Raw genomic sequence first — 19,478 nt, 5'->3', positions numbered from 1 at the left:
GTTATTTGCTGTGGTATCGAACTACTTCAAGTGAGCTTTAAGTAATAAATTAATTATTACATAATAATAATAATAATTTGTTACATTTATATAGCGCTTTTCTAGGTACTCAAAGCGCTTTACATGGAAGGGGGAATCTCCTCAACCACCACCAATAATTATATAAATATATTTATTAACGCCCCATTATTAAAGTGTCATATTTTTTTGAATTTCTGGAATATTACAGTTCTTATTGTGTATTCATAGAGAGCAAACATGCCAGTTTTCCACTGCTAAAGTCATCCATGTCAAAATATTCGTTTTTAAAATAAGTTAGTTGTTTTAATTTGTTGTCTTGTCAATCAGTTGTTGTAACATCAACTGCACTACATGATATTATGTCCGATTTACCTAAGAACATTGGTTTTATATGTTTAATATTAAAGAGGGTAGAGAATTAAGGAATTTAGGAACTGGATTGTTTAATAACCCTAACCCAATAAAAAATGTAGATAATGTTTTAATGTCCTTATCACTTAGCTCATTTACTGAACACCATTTTTACATAATTAAATATTTTACACTGTTGTTGTGTGGATCAGATTAAAATGTAATTATTTGTAATGCATCTGATGAAGTTGACACAAATTAAGTTATGAAGTGAATAAATGTAAGTTTTTAGAAAAAAATGTTCCCTTACATAGTTAATTTGCTTTGTCTACAAATATATAATTAATAGGGCTGTCAAACGATTAATCGCGATTAATCGCATCCAAAATAAAAGTTTGTTTTTACATAATACATGTGTGTGTACGGTGTATAATTATTTTCTATATATAAATACACACACATGCATGTATTTATTTAAGAAATATTTGCATGTATATACTGTGTATATATATATATTTATATTATATATAAATATTTTATATATAAATAACACATTTTCTTAAATATATATATGCATGTGTGTGTATTTATATATAGAAAATAATTATACTCCGTACACAGACATAAATTATGTAAACACAAACTTTTATTTTGGATGCGATTAATCGTGATTAATCGTTTGACAGCCCTAATAATTAATAATAATGTATTATTAAATAACATAAACTAACTTCTAAAACATGTTTTGTCCCTTATCTCAAGAATCAGTGATGCTGCTTGCATATTTAAGCTTGGTATTTTATGTGTATTTAACACTTTGGAACATTATTTTACCCATATTTCGACATTTTATTTTCACTAAAGTTATTTGAAACATAAAAAAGTAGACACTTTAAGTTGTGTGTAATATATTTTTTTGTATATATAAAATCACTTTAGTAAATTTAATTTGACCCAAATATCACTGGAAGACTTGAAGACATCAGTGACAGTCTTTCTTATGGCAGCAGAATATTGATTGGTTACACTCAAGGACATGGTAATAAAACCAACTGGGACCTTTTCATGTAAAACCAGATATAGACACAAGGTGTCACTGTAGGTATGATAAAGCATTAGAAGTTTGTTACAGGAATACTCTTCAGGAACACAGAAATTACTTAATAAACAATCTTCCTATTGCATTGACCTACAATAGGATCATCTCTATAGTATCCAACACCTCTATATAAATAACAAACATTTGAGCTAATGTATACTGTTTTGCTAGAAAGAATGTAGACTAAAAAGTCTAATAAGGCTAATAAAATGCTGAAAATGTGAATTATTGTAAGTGTGTGTACACGACTGTTTAAAAGTTTGAAAAGTATTTTATATATATATATATATATAAGTAAAAAAAAAAACGTTTCCATCAAGGATCCTGAATTTTTTATTTTAAGTTTCCACTAAAAATATTAAGCAGTACAACTGTTTTCAACATTGATGAAAAGAAATGTTACTTGAACACCATACATCAACATATTAGGATGATTTTTCCATCACAGGAATATATTACATTTTTAAATATATTAAAAAAGAAAACAGTAAATTGGAAAATATTTCACAATATTACAGTGTGTACTGTATTTTTATCAAATAAATGCAGCTTAGGTGAGCATAAGTCTTCTTTCAAAAACATTAAAAATGTAAATGTGAAGTGGAATATAATTCAAAAGCCTCTTCCTTCTGATATATCTACAAATGTCCAATTTGTTTCAAGAACCTTCATAAATATGTGTGTTTAGGTCAGGCTTTGTCTGTATTGTGGGGACCAAATTAAATGTGTGTGTGATCTTGACGTGTGGGGACCAGGACAAAAGGAGAACAGGTCTGTAAATGTTTGAAAACGTGCATGGCGTGTTGATGGAGGAAGGTTGTATATTCATTTATTACTGTTTATTTCCTCATGCCAGAGCTAATCAGTGACAGGATTACTGCTAACTGCCACCCAGTTAGTAGTGTGAGTGAAAAGAGCCCACCAGCAGAACTGCACAGCAGCAGAGGCAGCGGCTCCCTCTGTGGGTCTGGCCACGCAGCTCGCCCATGAGGCTCTCTAATCTAGCTCTGAATGAATCCAGTCTGTGCCACTGACTGCCACATCAGAGCTCAAGTGCTGGCCAGAGTGGATGATCTAATCGTTTCTCTTGGAGGTGTTGGGATAGCAGAAGAACGAGAGAGCGAGCGGGTGAATTAGAGAGAGAGAGAATGGGTGTGGAGAGTGGAGACCACCCACCCAGCGGATTCAGGATTCGGGAGGCCCAGACGTGGAGCTCCATTCTATGACCCTCTGTGCCGCCCGGAGCTCCAAGCTGGACCCTTCGCAATTGTGTTGCCGCCCCAATGTCCCCCAACCCCCACCTCTTTGCCTCCCTCGAGCTAACACAGGGAGAAAGAAGGGGGTGGTGGTAAACAGCCTGTCCCTGTCATTCCCTCGCTCTCGCTCTTCTTCACAGTACAATGGGAGGGAATGCAGTGGCTGAAGCACTTTTAGAGTGGCCAAATGCTGCAAAGGCTGAATGAAACATCTGTGGAGGCTCATAGCCTAAGGGGGAAATACTATTCTGTTGTGCACCAAACTGGCAACCTGTTTTTCTGACCTTTTTTTTTTTTTTTTTTTTTTTTTTTTTACTTGGCATATGTGAGCATACTGTATAAGTGATTTTTACAAGGGTGCGAAAGATGTGTTCTTATATGTTTTGTTGTTCGGTGGGTAGATTCCAACATATGTTTTCCACATTATTTTAAATTAATACATATTAAAAGCTGTTAGAGAAATGTAATGATTTTGTGGAAGTTATAAACTAGAAACACTGAAGTAAATATTCTTTGAGAGAGAGAAAAAAATAGGCAAAATTGCCAAAGAATGTACAATAATCAACTTTATGCTTAACTTTATTTTAAACTTGGCAATGTCTTTTTTACGTTTTTACGTCTTTTAAGACTGAGATTTCAGTGAAAACCTGTTTGAATGTAAATACTGAAACCATGTGGTTTGTCTCAAGAAATGTTTTGCATAATAAAAGCATTCAAATTATAATCATATCCTTATAAAGGTATATCAGAAACATTTTTTTTTTGTGCCACAGAGCCTTTTTCCATAGACTTTAAAGCATCTAATACTACCTCTCTGAAGCACCTTTATGATACATACAATGCCCAGACATCCATCTGCCGTTTTAAGACCATTTGCCCATCTGCTATTTGATCTGTATTGTTTATCAGATGTTTGTACATAATGCGATGCTTTCCAGATGATGAGCTCTGTGACAGAGTATGACATACTCAGCCCACATTCTCCACTAGTCCTTGTTGCATTCTTTTAGAAAGAAAAAAAAATAGTTATAGTGGTTTATTTCTGGAGAGTATATACTCCATCCATATCCACAGTTAAAAACTTTTTTCCAGTACCTTTTGTGATTCCTTCATCCTTTTTGTTGTTTCTTCCTAGAAGATATACCCCCATTACAGAAAAAAAAAACTGTCAGGTTTCGGGTCAGGTTCGGCTTAATGTTTCATAAATAGCTTTGGGTTCGGGTTTGTAACTAAAGAAAAAAAAGAAACGGACTTTGGGTTCGGGCTCAAAATGTAACCGATTGGGTCGGGTTATATGATCTCAGGTACTGGCCGGGTTCAGACATTAGCAACATACACCGCTATTAAATGTTTGGTTCCATAATAAATGAAAGATTGTAGTGTTTTTGTTTTGTAGTGTTGAAATTTACATCAAATTTAAGTTGTCATTCGAAAATGTTTACAGCCGTAGACCTGGTCCTAAAATTGGAGGAAGCCATAGATTGATAGATTGATTGATTGTGTAAAAGCACATTAGATTCTTTACCAAGAAGAGAATAAGAAATCTGCAAAACTACCGTATAATCATTGTGCGCAAATGTATTCAGGACAAAAGCTGTTTTAATAAGGGTGGTCATAATACATTTCGATTTGATTTAGTTAATAGAGGTTAATGACAAATACAATAAACGTATGACTTTTTTGTTTTCAACACTTGCAGCATTTTTTCACACACAAAAAAACTTTGATTTCTCCAAGTGTCTTGGAGATGTTGCTACAGTTCTTATGGATTTAGTCTGTTTCAGTTTCCTCCTGTCTCTTCGTGTAAAAAACTCAGGGATTGTGATCATCAAATAGATTTTTACAGTTATTTTGAAATAACTATCTTAAAACGTGTGTGTGTGTGTGTGTGTGTGTGAAAAATCTAACATGCCTAAGCTATTTGCACCATACTACAGTATATATTATACTGAACAATTAATGAAGAAATTTCAGTGAAAAAAAGTTTGCACAGATATTTTAATGGTGTTTGACAGTCCAGTCTAGCAAAGGTATTACTGTGTAGGAACCTGCTGTTGGGGCTCACGTCTGCATCTGTATAGCCACTTAAGATGAGCTCAGTTTGGTAATAGCTGAGGTTTGAACTTACAAGGCTTCTAATGCCAAAAGGTCAAGAACTGTGAGCATTCAAACCTCTGGCCTGCTGCCTCTCTTTTATCCCCCCTCTCTATGAAAGCTTCCTGAGGGCTTCATTTGACAGACACTCTCTGCAGTGCCTGTATAAATCATTGTTCACATTGTTTCGCTTGCTTCTGCTTATATGCAACGCTCTGTGAGTCTCCTACTCAAGCAAAACTACGAAAGAGAGATTTTATTTGCAGGTGGGTTATTGGGGAGACGTAAATCAAATGCTTCGTAGCTGCTGTTTTGCTTGCTAATGGTGCATTGCGGTTGAAGATTGCATTAGCTGTAGCTGAATCTACTTGTGTGATCTTGCAGCAGCTCGCACATCTTTACCAGACAAACCCGAGTGACCATTTATATATTTGTCACATGTGGTTTGTTCAGCACTTCAGCACAAGTAATTTGTAAGTTTCAAGAGGTTGTCTTGAAGAATGTCCAAGCAGGAATATGAAACATTTTTTTCTTAAAGACCACACAAAACACATCCTGTTTACAATTAATGCTTCCACAAAAACACCCATAAAAGCAACATTAGAAAAGAATCTCCAGAGAGGCCAAAGAAAAGACCAAAAGATCAAGAAAAGGATAAATGGATCTGGAAGTTTGAAGGGAAGAGATGCTCGTTTTGTGTTGTCTGTATACTTTTCTTACCCTGAAATTTCTGGATACAGTCTTAATGTCATGTACCTGTATAGGAGACCAGGGCTAGTTGTCATACATTTTAAGAACCCAGTTAAATTATTAATATTATTAAACTTAAGGGGACTGAACCAGGTCTATTGTATTAAAATGGATCATTGTTGCGTATAATCACAAGGGCCTCTAGGGACAAATGGCTGATGTAGAATCCAGTTAGTGGGACCAGATGTTTCAGTTTTCCAGGAACAGTCCCTGTATTTGGTGGCATATCCTCAAAAGGTTCTCTGGAAGGTTCCACCAGAAACCCAAATTGCCTCATCTTTTCCATATTTACAGTGCATATTTTTGTTTTATTTTTTAACTGTAATTTTACGATCAATCCAAATGAATCCAATTCAATTTCAGAATCTGAACATTTTGTTTAAATGTGCCCTAAACTAAATCTGATTCACACATTCCTTTATATGAGAATTGCATGTATTCTGAACAAAATTTCAGTGCATATACAGTGACCAATTGCTGCGTTCAAAAACGTAGAAAGCAGCGCTTCTGTCGCCAGAGCTACCGAAAGCATAACTGCCATTTTTGGCCGAAATCTGACATCTCAGAGAATATGCCAATTAGTATTTTTGTCTTATTTTTGTTTTGTAAAGTTTGAAGTAAATATTCAGTCTCCTCTGCTGACCAGTTTGTAAGACATAAAACTTACACATGTTCATCAGATGTATTTAAACATACATCATGGCAATGCATATGTGCAAGGTATATTCATATTCAAGGGTCTACTTGACAAACCCATGGCAATATTTTCCTATTAATTAGATAATTCAGGATCTACACAAACCCTTTCATTCGAATTGATTGAGATGTTTAATTGAAGGCTTTTCAGTCCGATTGAGCCATCAATCTGTTTATAGACGGATTATTTGATGTAATTTTTTTTTATTTTCTTAAATATACATTCCTGGTCTTGTGCAAGATTTATGTGTGCACATTATTTTAAGAAGAAAAAAAAAAAAAAATTCTGTCTCTGTCATCTTTTTATGAAAATGTAATAAATATAACAATCAGGGGCCGTATTCACAAATAATTTTAAGGCTAAAAGTAGCTCCTAACTGGCGAATTTAGGAGCAACTCCTAAAAATAATGGGCGTGTCACTCGTAACTTTAGGACTCCTAATTTTTTTGACTAAGAGTAATTCACGAAGCACTTTAGCCCTAAAAGTAGCACCTAAGCCTGTGACAGCTTAAAGGGGTCATGAACTGGATTGTTTTATTATTTTATAATGTTGCCTGGGGTGCCCTTATAATGTTAGTATTATTTTTCACATCAAAAATTGTCATAATTTATAAATAAAAGCCATTTTTCCCAGCCTGATTTCAGCCTTAGATTTGAACGCTCTGTTTTAAGGGGCGTGTCTGCTGTGAGACTGCAGTGCAAACTCCCCCACTGCTGTGATTGGCTGACATGCTTGCATATAAAATAGCTAGTATTACATGAACTCTCTCCAAAACTTTTACTACGTTTTTACTATTACAGCTATCGAGATTAACAAATCGTGAAAAGTATCGTTTAAAGCATTATATTTAAATCTATTCCATCACATGAAAGGTTGCAGCATGATGAGCACTGACTGAGCAGATGACAGACAGTCTGTTGATCGCGTGAATAAAGATCTTATCATTGCAACACAATTTTTGCACTCTCACAAATGCTTACACCAAATCACAATGCAAACACGATGTGAATACACAGTAAGAGCTTCGTTGTGTAGTGTAACAGTGTCATTATTTCATCACGAGTTTGGCAAGTGTCCAGATAAGCTCTCGCGGCTCGCGCTGTGCTGTTTGATTGACAGCTTGGGCGATTGAAAGGGATCGTTCTTTGATCGCTTTCTGTATATAATTTAATAACAGTTTAAAAAAGATTATTTTCATAATACTACGAGAAATGATGTGAAGTTGATCGTTTAGTCACTGATGCATAAACAGTATTGAACGATTTTAAGAGAAATATCTGAACTTGAATAATTACACAGAAATAACATTACATGGGCATTAGAATGCACATGGTTACTTACATGTTGCTGGCAGATCCGTGTCGGGAAATTGTGATTGACTGATTTAATAAAGTTTAACCATGCTGGAATCCGAAGGAAGCTTATGCAGACTGTCTTCTTCCACAAACAGGCGCTGCACAATATTTAGTAAACAGCATGTTTATTGCTTGTAAGTAGCCGGTTTAGCAATTATCATGTCATCCTATGTTATTTAGCATGTTTGGGCGAATCGGTGGGCGGGGCTAAACAGGCCGTGTTGAAGTAGGCGTTGATCTTCTTTTGTGGAGGCGGTGTTTTATCCTCTTTGACGTCATAGTTCCCCACTTTGAAAAACGAGTCGTTTGCTGAGCCTGATGTCTATAAAAGCTTTTATTGGACTAACAAGGTAGTTTTCAGTTCTGAAACTTACAGGATATTATTATAGTATGATGATCTCTTATATGTCAAAAGCTCAAGGAAATTTTGATTTCTCAGTTCATCACCCCTTTAAAAGAAGTCGAGAGGACTCCTAACTCACTAAGACCTATTCACAAATCGCTTTTTGTGGCATTTCACGTTGCGATGTTTTGAAATGCGTATACGGCGGCAGGAGCTTCCAATCGCGAGGGAACAATTTTGCATTGTAGGCATAACTAGGGATGCAATAACGCCACCAACAACAACCAAAACTACTCATTGCATGTAAACTAATTGTAACGTTTCATTGTGAATCAAATTAAAATGTTCTTCTCTTTGCAAACGTAGGCAGAGGCATATAGTGACAGATTAATTCAATAATGTTGCAAAGATATTGCATCAATCCATATGTTTCATTAGGCTACTAGGCTATTTGTTTTGCCTTACTCTTTATTCATTTAGGCTATTTATTCAGTTATTCATCATCTTCCGTCCTTCACACTACTTGTGTAGCGCACGCATTCTCAGACCTGTCACCTGTCACTCATCATCGTAGGGGAGGTGTTTGGAATCATTCCCGCGTTACAATCATCAACCAATCAAGGTGGTCACTTCAGTCAAGCTTGTGCATGAGTAATGACGTCATCCATAGCAACGAAGACTCACTCTTAGTTTAGGAGTTGTCATTTTTCTTTACTAAGAGTAGGTCTGAAAGGCGTTGTGAATAACTTTTAAGAGAAAACTCCTAGCTAAAATCTTTTAGTGCGATTTAGGAGTACTCCTAGTGGTAAGATAAAATGCTTTGTGAATACGGCCCCAGATTTATTATTATATTATTCAGTCAGTTCCTCGTAGATCTGTTGATTATCATATTAAATATATTGCATTCTGTAAGAAAAATGTGTAATGAGGATTTCTTGTCTTGACATTATAATACAGTATAATATACTATTCAAAATTAAGTAAAGTACTTGTGATGAGGTGAACTGACTTCATGCATACAAACCCTAAAAATGGCCATGGGAACAATTTGCTGGTCGAAGGCAAAAATCTTAAAGAAAAGTGATGTTAGAAAAGGTCTACCATCATTTGTTCGCAAATGCCACTTTGTTTGATATTATCTATAAGTGGACTTAATTGTACAAAATGCTTCTTGAGATGTAGATTGAAATTAGTTGTATGCTGAGCCTCTTAAATACTGATTCTTTTACAAGAATGGATGATATGGGATAAGCGAGGACGAGTGGTATCTGTCTGTAAGAGCATGCTTTTACTAAGGTTTTACTCTAATGCATCACTTCAAAACATGTCAGGACAGGATCTCCACATGACCTTGTTATTCAAACAGTTAAACTAAATCCAGCATGTGTACCTGGCAGCCGGTAATACAGCTGAACGCTGACTGTAAGTTCATTCATTAGGGATGGAAGTCCAAAGCAGTTCTTTGGTCTCAATGGGAGTCCACCTGCAGAAAACAAACTCACAGGCTGAGGTTCACAGGAGGTACGCAGATGTTGCACAAGTTTCTCAATGTGAGGTGGGTCTTGGACTCAAAGATAGCTTGCTGCATATGGCACTAATGCTGGAACCTGACATCATTTCCAGTCTGAAATATGTGTGGCCAGAGAAAGGAGACAGCTAGATAAGTCAAAAACAACTGAACTTCGAATGCCCAAAGGCCATGCTAACAATAGCCATGAAATCAAATGTGTTACACATTTTTACTGCCTGTGAGTACTATCATATGTGTGTTGATGAGTTATTAATATTGTTTGTGTCCTCAGTCGAATCACTGCTGGCTGTTTTATGTCCGGCTCCCGTCCTGCAGTTTTTTAAGTCAGCTTTGGTGCTCAATCATTCCTTCAAAGATTGTTTACCTCAAGTTAACCCAGGCCATATGAATATTTTTATGAAGAAGAATCCCTCTCCACGATTTGGTTTGTGTATTTAGTCAAATCACTGTTGATTAAGTCTTGCTCTTGTCTTGTAGGTTTTCAAGACAGCGATGTCTCATTTTCCATGATTGAAAGTATATACTCTGGAAAATTGATTAGTTCTCAAAGACAATTGTTTGTGACTTTGTATACCTTGACTGGAAGTAGAGCTGGTTGTTATGCCTAAATTAATTTCTGAAAATATAAACCATCTTTTCCTACTGGCACACTGAAAATATATATTTATAAATAACTACTATCTTAAAACATTTCAAAACAGTGTGTGTGTGTGTGTGTGTGTGTGTGTGTGTGTTTTGATTAAACATCCTAATGACCAATTTACCCTTTGCCAATGCAGCGCTCAACTTTAATTAGTAAGCAGCTAAGCAGCTTTAGTTATGTTCATTTCTTGTTTATCCTTCTGAGTCTGACAAACCACCCAGAATGAGCACATAAATCAAGGCCTCAAAGCTAAAGCAGGGATTTTGTCTCCCTGCTCTACTATAAGTACAGAATAGTATTTGCTGGATAAAACAAAACAAAACAAAAACCTTTTATAATCAGTATTGTCAGTGTGAAGCTAAGCTGGATATTAAAGTGGAAATGAAGCATTCAATCTATTTAACATTATTTAGTAAATGGATTTCCACTCGACAATGTGAGCATTTCACTTTTGCGACTAAAGGTAGTTCTGTTCAAACTGTAAAATATATTTAGGAGTACGTGTGCAAATAAAAAGTCAGGTTTGTCAAATTTAAGGTAATTAAAAAGTCTTAAATATCTTAAATGGTATAACAAAAGCCTTAATTATCATTATAATAGGTCTTAAATTTAGGGCCAGAAAACATAAATGACGATATGGCTTAATGTGATTATTGGTAGTGTACACTCCTGCACTGACCCCTCAATGCTGCCCCTCTCAGCTCGTCATGTTCATTATGATATACCTAGATGGCTACGTGATTGGCATAACAACACGAGCATCGCTGTCCCCACTGCCGCACGGCTACATGGGCCAGCTCGTTTGTGTAATATACTACTCATTAGAGCACTGGCTCAGCTGTTACCCCATTATGCATAATTTTGTATTAAGTTATCGAAACTGTGATGGTGCTGGCGCTGCCCCAATTTTATGTCCTCTAATATCTCACCAGTCATCTCCACCCTGCCCCTGCTGTGGGAAAGGCACCAGCATAGCCACCGCCCCCTGTGCTTCTACATGGTTTCAACTAGGTCCTGTAGACTGGACTATATGCTTAGCAAAAGCACCAATATCATTGCTGCCCTCATATATGACTCGGTATGATATGTGTGTTTGTGTAACTTTTTGCAACTTGACATAACTCAACAGTCCTTTCAAGTCCATCTTCCTTCATTTCGTTTACGGTACAGAAATACTAACCCTACTTCGCTGGCCAACCAACCCCGTGATGTCACAGCACAGTCACAGTTTTTAATTGTTACATTTATCATGTTTGTTATAGAATTTTGTATTAAGTATGAGTGATGACTAAATGGCTCTTCTTTTTAAAAAATTATATAATTTCATCATTAAGAATCAATCTTGGGCCACATTTTGTGGGACCTCGAGGGCTAAAGTGAACTGACACCTGCTATTGTTTAAAATGGCACTAAAAACACATGCCAGGGACACTGATGATATATATAAATATGAATCTGATCAAATTTAATGAGGTTTATGCTTAACACGAGAAAAAAAAAATACATACAAATAAAATTGCCAAAAAGGGAAGAAAAACACAATTCAAGATATTTTACTCTGAAAGCAAGACTTGTTATCAAGTAAATGTATCTTATTTGGATATTTTTACTGGAAAAATAAGACTAATTATTGACAACTATTTTTTCCCTGTCCCTGCATGAAATGTAGATCCAGTTTTATGCATTATTAAAATAGTTTATTTGATTTTATTTATAGTCTATCCATGTAAAGAATTTATGTAAATTGTGAAATTATTTTACTGTTAATTCCCACACTGAACTTTTAAAGGAACCTGAATGAAATGTGTCAAATACTGTAAAGAACAGGGCGCAGCATTCCAAGCGCCGCAACCCTGCCACAACGTCACCAGTTCCTGGAGCTCTTTGATCTCTCAGATAAGTGCCATACCTAATCAGGTTAAAGCACCGCATGCCACAGAGGAAGGAAATTCCAGTCATAATGGCAACGTATCTGTTCCGCTCTTGTGCATCACATTCCTTGGGCTAATTAGGAGTAAATATCTGACCCAAGGACCGTCCGTATTAGCCCCCACCAGTGTGGTCCATCTGTTCCACTCGCTTAGCTTTTTTTCCGCTTCTAATTTGCAACACAGATGACACAAAACATAAGGAAGCTCTCCATGGCTTGCTCTCTCTCTCTACCTCCCTCCCTTCTTTTCCTTCACTTTTACTCACTCTCATGCTGCTCTCTTATTCTTTTCAGCCTCTTTCACTCACAGACATTAGCCCAGATTGTTACAGCCAGGCTATCAGTTATTATCCTGCTCCAATTATATGCTGCCATTGACCCAAAGGGTCAGCCCAGCATGTGGCTCTCCAACATACTTTCTCCAGTATTTTAGTCGGATGCACATCCTTCTTTATTGGGGTTGCCAACCAAAGATACCATCTTTCTTTTACAGAATCAGTGTCACTGGCATGTGTTTTTAGTGCCACTTTAAACACTAGCAGGTGTCAGTTCACTTTAGCCCTGAGGTCCCACAACATGTGGCCCAAGATTGATTTTTAATGATGAAATTACAGTATCATTTTTAAAAGAAGAACCATTAAGTCATCACTCATACTTAATAACTGTATGTGGTTAAGGATTGTCAATGATCCACACAATAGCAGGGCATTTGGTTCTGTTTATTGGTTCAGTTTCTATCAGCGTTCATCCGAGGTATGCAAAATAATGCGGTGAGAATACAAGAAATCTGTTCTCTGGTATTTTACTATGAGGCACTTCCTGTCTTGCAAAGCTTCCGCTTAAATTGTGACCCTATTGTGTTACATTATGGCAAACTTTGAAACTTTAACAACAATACATTTATGGTTCAAGTCCAGAGCCAGACAAATAGTGTTAATCTTGTCAATAGAATTACTGACAAAATAGTTTTTTCCTGTTTGTTTGTTGGTTAATAATAACAAAGATAGGACAAAAATTGTGCATCAGTTTGATTAAAAACATTAGTTTGATTTTATTATTTCAGGAGCACAAGTTTTCACAACAATGATGTTTTAATATTGTATTTTGATGTTATTAAACGTTGATTTTATTGATATATAGTTAAATATTTGGTTATGTTTCACACTTTCTCATCAACTAATATTATTTGTTTGTTGACAAATTAGAATGATTAAAAATTAGTCATGACAAAATATTGACTAAATTAAAAGGTATTTTGGTTACACTTTATTTTGATAGTCCACTTTAGACAATCTACTAACTATATGTAACTTTTCAACTACATGTCAGCTAACTCTCATTAGAGTATTAGTAGGCTGTAGTAGACTGTCAGTAGACTGTATGGTTAGATGTTTGGGTTCGGGTTAGTAAAATAAGTTGATTTGTAGTAGTCAGTAGAATGTCTGTTGGAGGAGCATCAGAATAAAGTTTTAGCAGGTATTAAGCAGACAGTCTACAAATACTCGAATGACAGTTAGTTGACATGTAGCTGCAAAGTGTCTTATAGTTAGTAGAATGTCTAAAGTGGACTATCGAAATAAAGTGTTACCGGTATTTTTCATCAAAAGACAAACTGGCTAAAAAAAATTGTAAAAAAAATGTGCTGAAAATGTAAGTGAACATTAATCATAAAATGCAAGAATAATGCATCATACATTATGCCTTAAACATTTTAAAAAGACACCACTGCATCACATAAGCTAATGATTCTGACCTGTATACAGTACAGCAGATATCAACTATGTTTTTCCAGTTGGATGCTACTCAAGAGCAACACTAGTCTTGGGCTGTGACTCAAAGAGGACAATTGAGCCACGGTGAGCAGTAAGAATGGATGAGGGAGACTGTGGTAAACTGAAGTCACCACACAATGATTTGCTACCCTGTATTTATGAAGCAGTCATAATTTATGAGGCATTCCTAATACTACTGCAGTGGACTTTGACAGCTGGCTGCCGATGAGTAATGGCCACGAATGGACATGGTGAGAGCTAAATGTTACATCATGCAGTTTACCACTTCATAGAAAATATTAAGATGCCTGGTATGAAGTCCAAAGTATGCCATACATTATGTTGAGCTGGATGTTGAACCTCTTTGACTTTTATAATGTATGGCCAAAGAAAGGAGACCACTTGAGTATGAAATCAATAAATATTATTTTTTAGAAATGGGCATGAATTGAACACCTATTAAAGGAACATTTTCTGTCATTATTTATTCATGTCCTCTCAAACCCTTAGAACTAGCTTTCTTTCTTGGAACACAAAATACGAAAGTTTGAAGAATATATCAGTTTCTCCTTTCCATTCAATTACAATAAATGGTGATTCAACTTAATTTGGTTCACAAAACCAATCTGAATGATTTGTTCACAAATCAGACTGATCCAGCTCTCAAGTTATAAATGTCATAAATTTTGCTTTATAAAATTTGCTTTATATGGGCCTTGACACATCAAATCGTCAGTCGGACCGTCTGTGAACGTCTGCTGGGCTAGTTTTTGCAGTGTTTTCCACATTTGGGTTCTATTCTGGCTCACATCAGTGGCAGTTCACCTGATTCAGTTGAATCAGTGTCAGGGCCATTGGTGAGAGAAATCACTCAGATTGGCTGTTCAGCTTAGAGTTTTAATAAAAAGTGAAAGTAATGAAATCGAGCAAAGAAGTCAAGACGGCACAGACAGAAGTTCAAATTCTGTTCTAATTTTACACCATCTTACCTGAGCATTCCAATACACAAATATTTTCATAACTAATATTTTCTAACCAAACTTTTCGGATTGTTAATGTTACAGAAGTAATGCAATAAAATACTGATTCTGCTACGAGTGCACCGATTGATTTTTTGTTTTCTATTGATACCTGCTGATATACAACAGTTATTTCCTTAGCTGCAGGCGCAGAACGCACATGTGAGTTGGCAGTCGCCTCTAGTCTTTGCAATGTGTTCAAGCGCAGATTTTTGGCCCATACGCAGCCGACTTGAGGCAACAACACAGTCGGTTTTCATCATCACTAGTTATTTGACTTTGGATTGGTGTGGCACGCCCTTAAGAATTACTTAAGTCATATGGACAACTGTTGGAGCACTTTTTATAGACTTTTTGTGTCCTTTTGAAGCTCAAAATCTCCTGTCATCATTCATGAAAATAGCATGGGGAAAAAGTGTCCTGTATTTTTTTTATATATATATATCTCCTTGTGTTCCAATGCAGAAAGAAAGTAATTTAATTTGTGCAGGGCTCCAGACTAACTTTTCCACTGGTTGCACTGGTGCTACCAACTTTCTCAGTTGGTCGCACCAGCATATGATTTGGTCGCACCTTTTTTTTTTTTTTTTTTTTGCTACATGCCATGGGATTAATCAATGCATGCTGATGAATAGCGGTCTTAATCTACATACCATAGTTTTGCACTGATGTAAAAAGACTGACAGTGACACAAGACCTCATGTTAGCAAAATGTTTTAATCTTTTAACTCTCAAAAAAAACTATTAAATAAACATGTAGGCCTATGTTCTGTAATGTTTGATTATAATTTTACTGTCTTCACATAGGGATGGGAATTGATAAGATTTGATCAATATCAATGCCACTGACGATTCTGCTTATCGATCCAATTCTTTAACGATTCTCTTATCGATTCTTGATAGCACTGTGTGGAAAAATGTAGTCATATGCTTTTCAAAAAAACAAGTGGTTTTATTTATTTTAAAGCTTAACTGTAGGCTACTTTTTATGTAATTTATGTAATAAATAGAACCTTATTGTAAAGTGTTACTGATTAGTTATACACCGATTCAGACGTCTCCTGAGTTCAGTGTTGGAAAGATCAGTTGTTTTAACCATTCATTAAAATTAATCGGTTCAAAGGAGTCATTAGTTCGCGAACTGGACGTGTCATGCGCGTTGTGTGATTATCCCAGCAGTTAGGACATGGACATCCAAGATTTCTGTCAACACAGAAAACATTTCATCACTGGATAGTTTTTTTCGTTTAATTAAAGTGTTGTTTTATGTCAGCTGAATGTCCGGAACGCTTTTCAGAGAAGATAAGGCAACTTATTTAGCACAATTCACACCCAGCGGTAATTCAGGGGAAAAAAAAAATCTCTGAATGCTCCACATGAAACTTTGGTCTTCCAACCTTTTACCACCGTGTCGATTTATTTTGATTAATATGTGAGAGAGAGAGAGAGAGCAAGACAGCGCTTAGCTTGGAGACGGTGAAGTCGTTTACATTTTCGCCTGGCTCCGAAGAGAAAGAGTGCGCGTGCGCGACTGGCTCTCTCTCTCTCTGCTCGTTCTTTCAGTTAAACATGCGCCCTGTCACAAGCGCAGCAGTTCATCTACATTACTCACCGATCAAATAAGACTTTGGCGGGACAAAAATTTACTTTGCCGGGCGCTAAAACAAGTTCAATGCAGGAAAATTCATGCGTGAATTTAACTGAGTAGTACTCGCACAAATGCAACCACATAAAATTTTAACTCGCACATTCTCAAAAAATGGTCGCAGTCTGGAACCCTGTTGTGTGTGAATCATTCCTTTAAAAAGAACTAAAGAAAATGTAATAAATTAGATTACACAGTTCATAAGTATAATAGCAATTATAAAAGTACAATTTCCAAATAAATATATTTGTCTGAGGTAGGCCAGTTCAGGCTGTATTGAGATTAGATAATAAGAATGAGAATGTTTATATAAAGCATAAATATACATCTTATTGCAAATACCTGCACTGCCATGTGTATAAATTCCTTGTGTATACATGAATTAAAGTTTAAAATATTCTTAAGGTACTAATCTTGAATATCTCTATTCCATAAACAGTGTGACCCTAATTATATTCTAATATTATTTTGAATATTTGGACTTTTAAATGCCTAATTTTGAATTCTTGTGGTTTGGCTCTATTTGAGCAGTTTTAGTCAATGTGTGTGGGCAGTCCTGCTAGCCTTCATGTTCTGAATTTGCCTTTGACTCATGGATAGAGGAATTCTCATAAAGGGAACATTAAAATACATAACTGTAACTCTGTCTGTCTTTATTCAGGATATGGGGCATATTGCTTTGAGCTTATAAAGCTTAAATATTTAATAATTTCATGTGAGCTCAAAAACAGGCATTGGCTTTATGCTTCTGTTTATTTCAACATGATAGTTACCTGACAAACTGTCATTCATCTATATCTATTTATCTATTCATCTATAGCAGTCAGTCAGTCAAGTGTGTGATGTGGCTGACTGATATCCTCGCAATATCAACATTTCTATCACAAAAAGTTGTCGCCATGCTCCAAAATGCCACCATAATTGTAAAAAAAAAAAAAAAAATTCAGCGGTGACATGCCTGAATAACTGTTGCCCCATTGCATTCACCCCTGCCATAGAGAAGTGCCTCAAGCAGCAGGTCATAACCCACATCAAGTCCTCCATCCCACCCACATTGGACCCCTTATCCAGTTCATTGAAAAATCATTGTACTGTGGATAGGATACCATATAATTTATCATAGACTTGGCCCTCTACCATCTATAACATCAAAACACTTATGTAAGAATATTGTTCATTGATTTTAGTTCAGCATTCAACACTAACACTGATATTAACTGACAAAACAAAGACATTTGGACTGTGCACCACACTTTGCAACTGGATCCTAGACTTCCTGACTAACAGACCTCAGGCAGTCAGGATCAATGACCAGACCTCCCAAGCCATCATCTTGAGTACCGGCACCCCCCAAGGCTCTGTCCTTAGCCATCTACTGATCAAGCTGTAGACTTACAACTTTTTCCAGGAACGTGAGCAACCGTATCATGATCTTCAGTGACGACACCACTGTGGCAGAGCTTAATGATGAGACAGTGTTCATAGAAGAGGTGAGAGAGCAAGAAATATGAACTCTCTGTATGACAACAAGACAAAAGAGGTAATTGTTGGCTTCTGGGGATGTCATGTACCCCACTCACCTCTGCGTGATAGCAGGGCAGAGGTGGAAATAGCTTTTAGGTTCAAAGTTTTACCTCCCAACCTGCAAGTTATCCTGATGCTGAAAAGATAATTTCACTATCTCCTGGGGTTGAGCAGATTTCAACATTTTCATTACATGAAGATCACATCAAATCTATCAAAGATTTGTCAATTGTTTTGATTTGTCAATTGTTATAAGTAATGAGGTGTCACATCTGAAGAAAATATATTAATATCCCTTAATTTTTTTATAGAATATTTTAATGTGTAACATCTTTTCTTATGAAATAATGATTATAGCATTATATTTAGACCTACTCCGGTTGCATGAAAGGTTGCAGTGATGAGTATTGTAGCCGATGACAGACATGAATGCAAAGATCTCATAGATTTCTCCCCTCTCTCAAATGCTTTCATTATAACTAACAGTGCAAACACGATGTAGACAGCATCATTGATTATAACGGGAATTATAAACAGGAACTCAGTCACTGATAAACTCGTGCTGGGGTGTGTTTCCCATACAATGGCCTAACTCGCTGGTTCACTACCATAGTAGCTTACAATGCATTCTTGAAGAAATCAACTAGCCAGTCACGACTGTTTCCCGAAACCGTATTGTCACAAATTGGTTGTTCAACCACGTTGGTTAATGATGTCACGCAGGTGGTGGAGTAATAACTTTATTTAATGAATCTGTTTGAGATCGAATTAATGCTAGATGTTTTGCTATAAATTATGAACATGGCATCTGAGGACTATTTCTCATTTTTCTCAATTATTTTGCTTTATTTCCAGATTTAATCATAGGCTCATTCTTACGTGGTAGAGCACATTCGCACATGCTCTTCAAAAACGGTGCTTTAAATCTCTTGACAAACTAAAAGACGTAAATGACTTTTTTATGTACTCTAAATAAAAGACACGGGTTATACTGAATGGCAGCTTGCTTATTTTGCTCAAGATAAGGATTTATTAAGTCCACATGTCATGCAAACTAGAACCTATGCTTCTAACCACAGGTCGAGAGCTGTCGTTCCAACCACACAACTTTGCGATGCTGTTTGCGAATGTTCAATGGAACGATGGTTTCGGGAAACACTGACTCGTTGAACTATGCTGATAACGACGGAACTTGTGAGCATAGTTGGCTAACGATGTTTTTGGGAAACACACCCCTGTGTGATTGACAGCTCCAGCGTTTATAAAGAGAGGCTTCTTTGATCGCTTTCTGTATATAATTGAATCACAATTTAAAGAACAGATTATTTTCATGCTACTAAGAGAAACAATGTGAAAATGACTGATTAATGAACTTTGAACTGATGCATAAACAGCAATAAACCATTTTGAGACAGAACGTCTGACTGTACATGCATATCAGAAATCA

Source organism: Squalius cephalus (genome assembly GCF_949319135.1).
Source record: "Squalius cephalus genome assembly, chromosome: 2".
Lineage (NCBI taxonomy): Eukaryota > Metazoa > Chordata > Actinopteri > Cypriniformes > Leuciscidae > Squalius > Squalius cephalus.
This window is presented reverse-complemented; position numbering follows the sequence as displayed.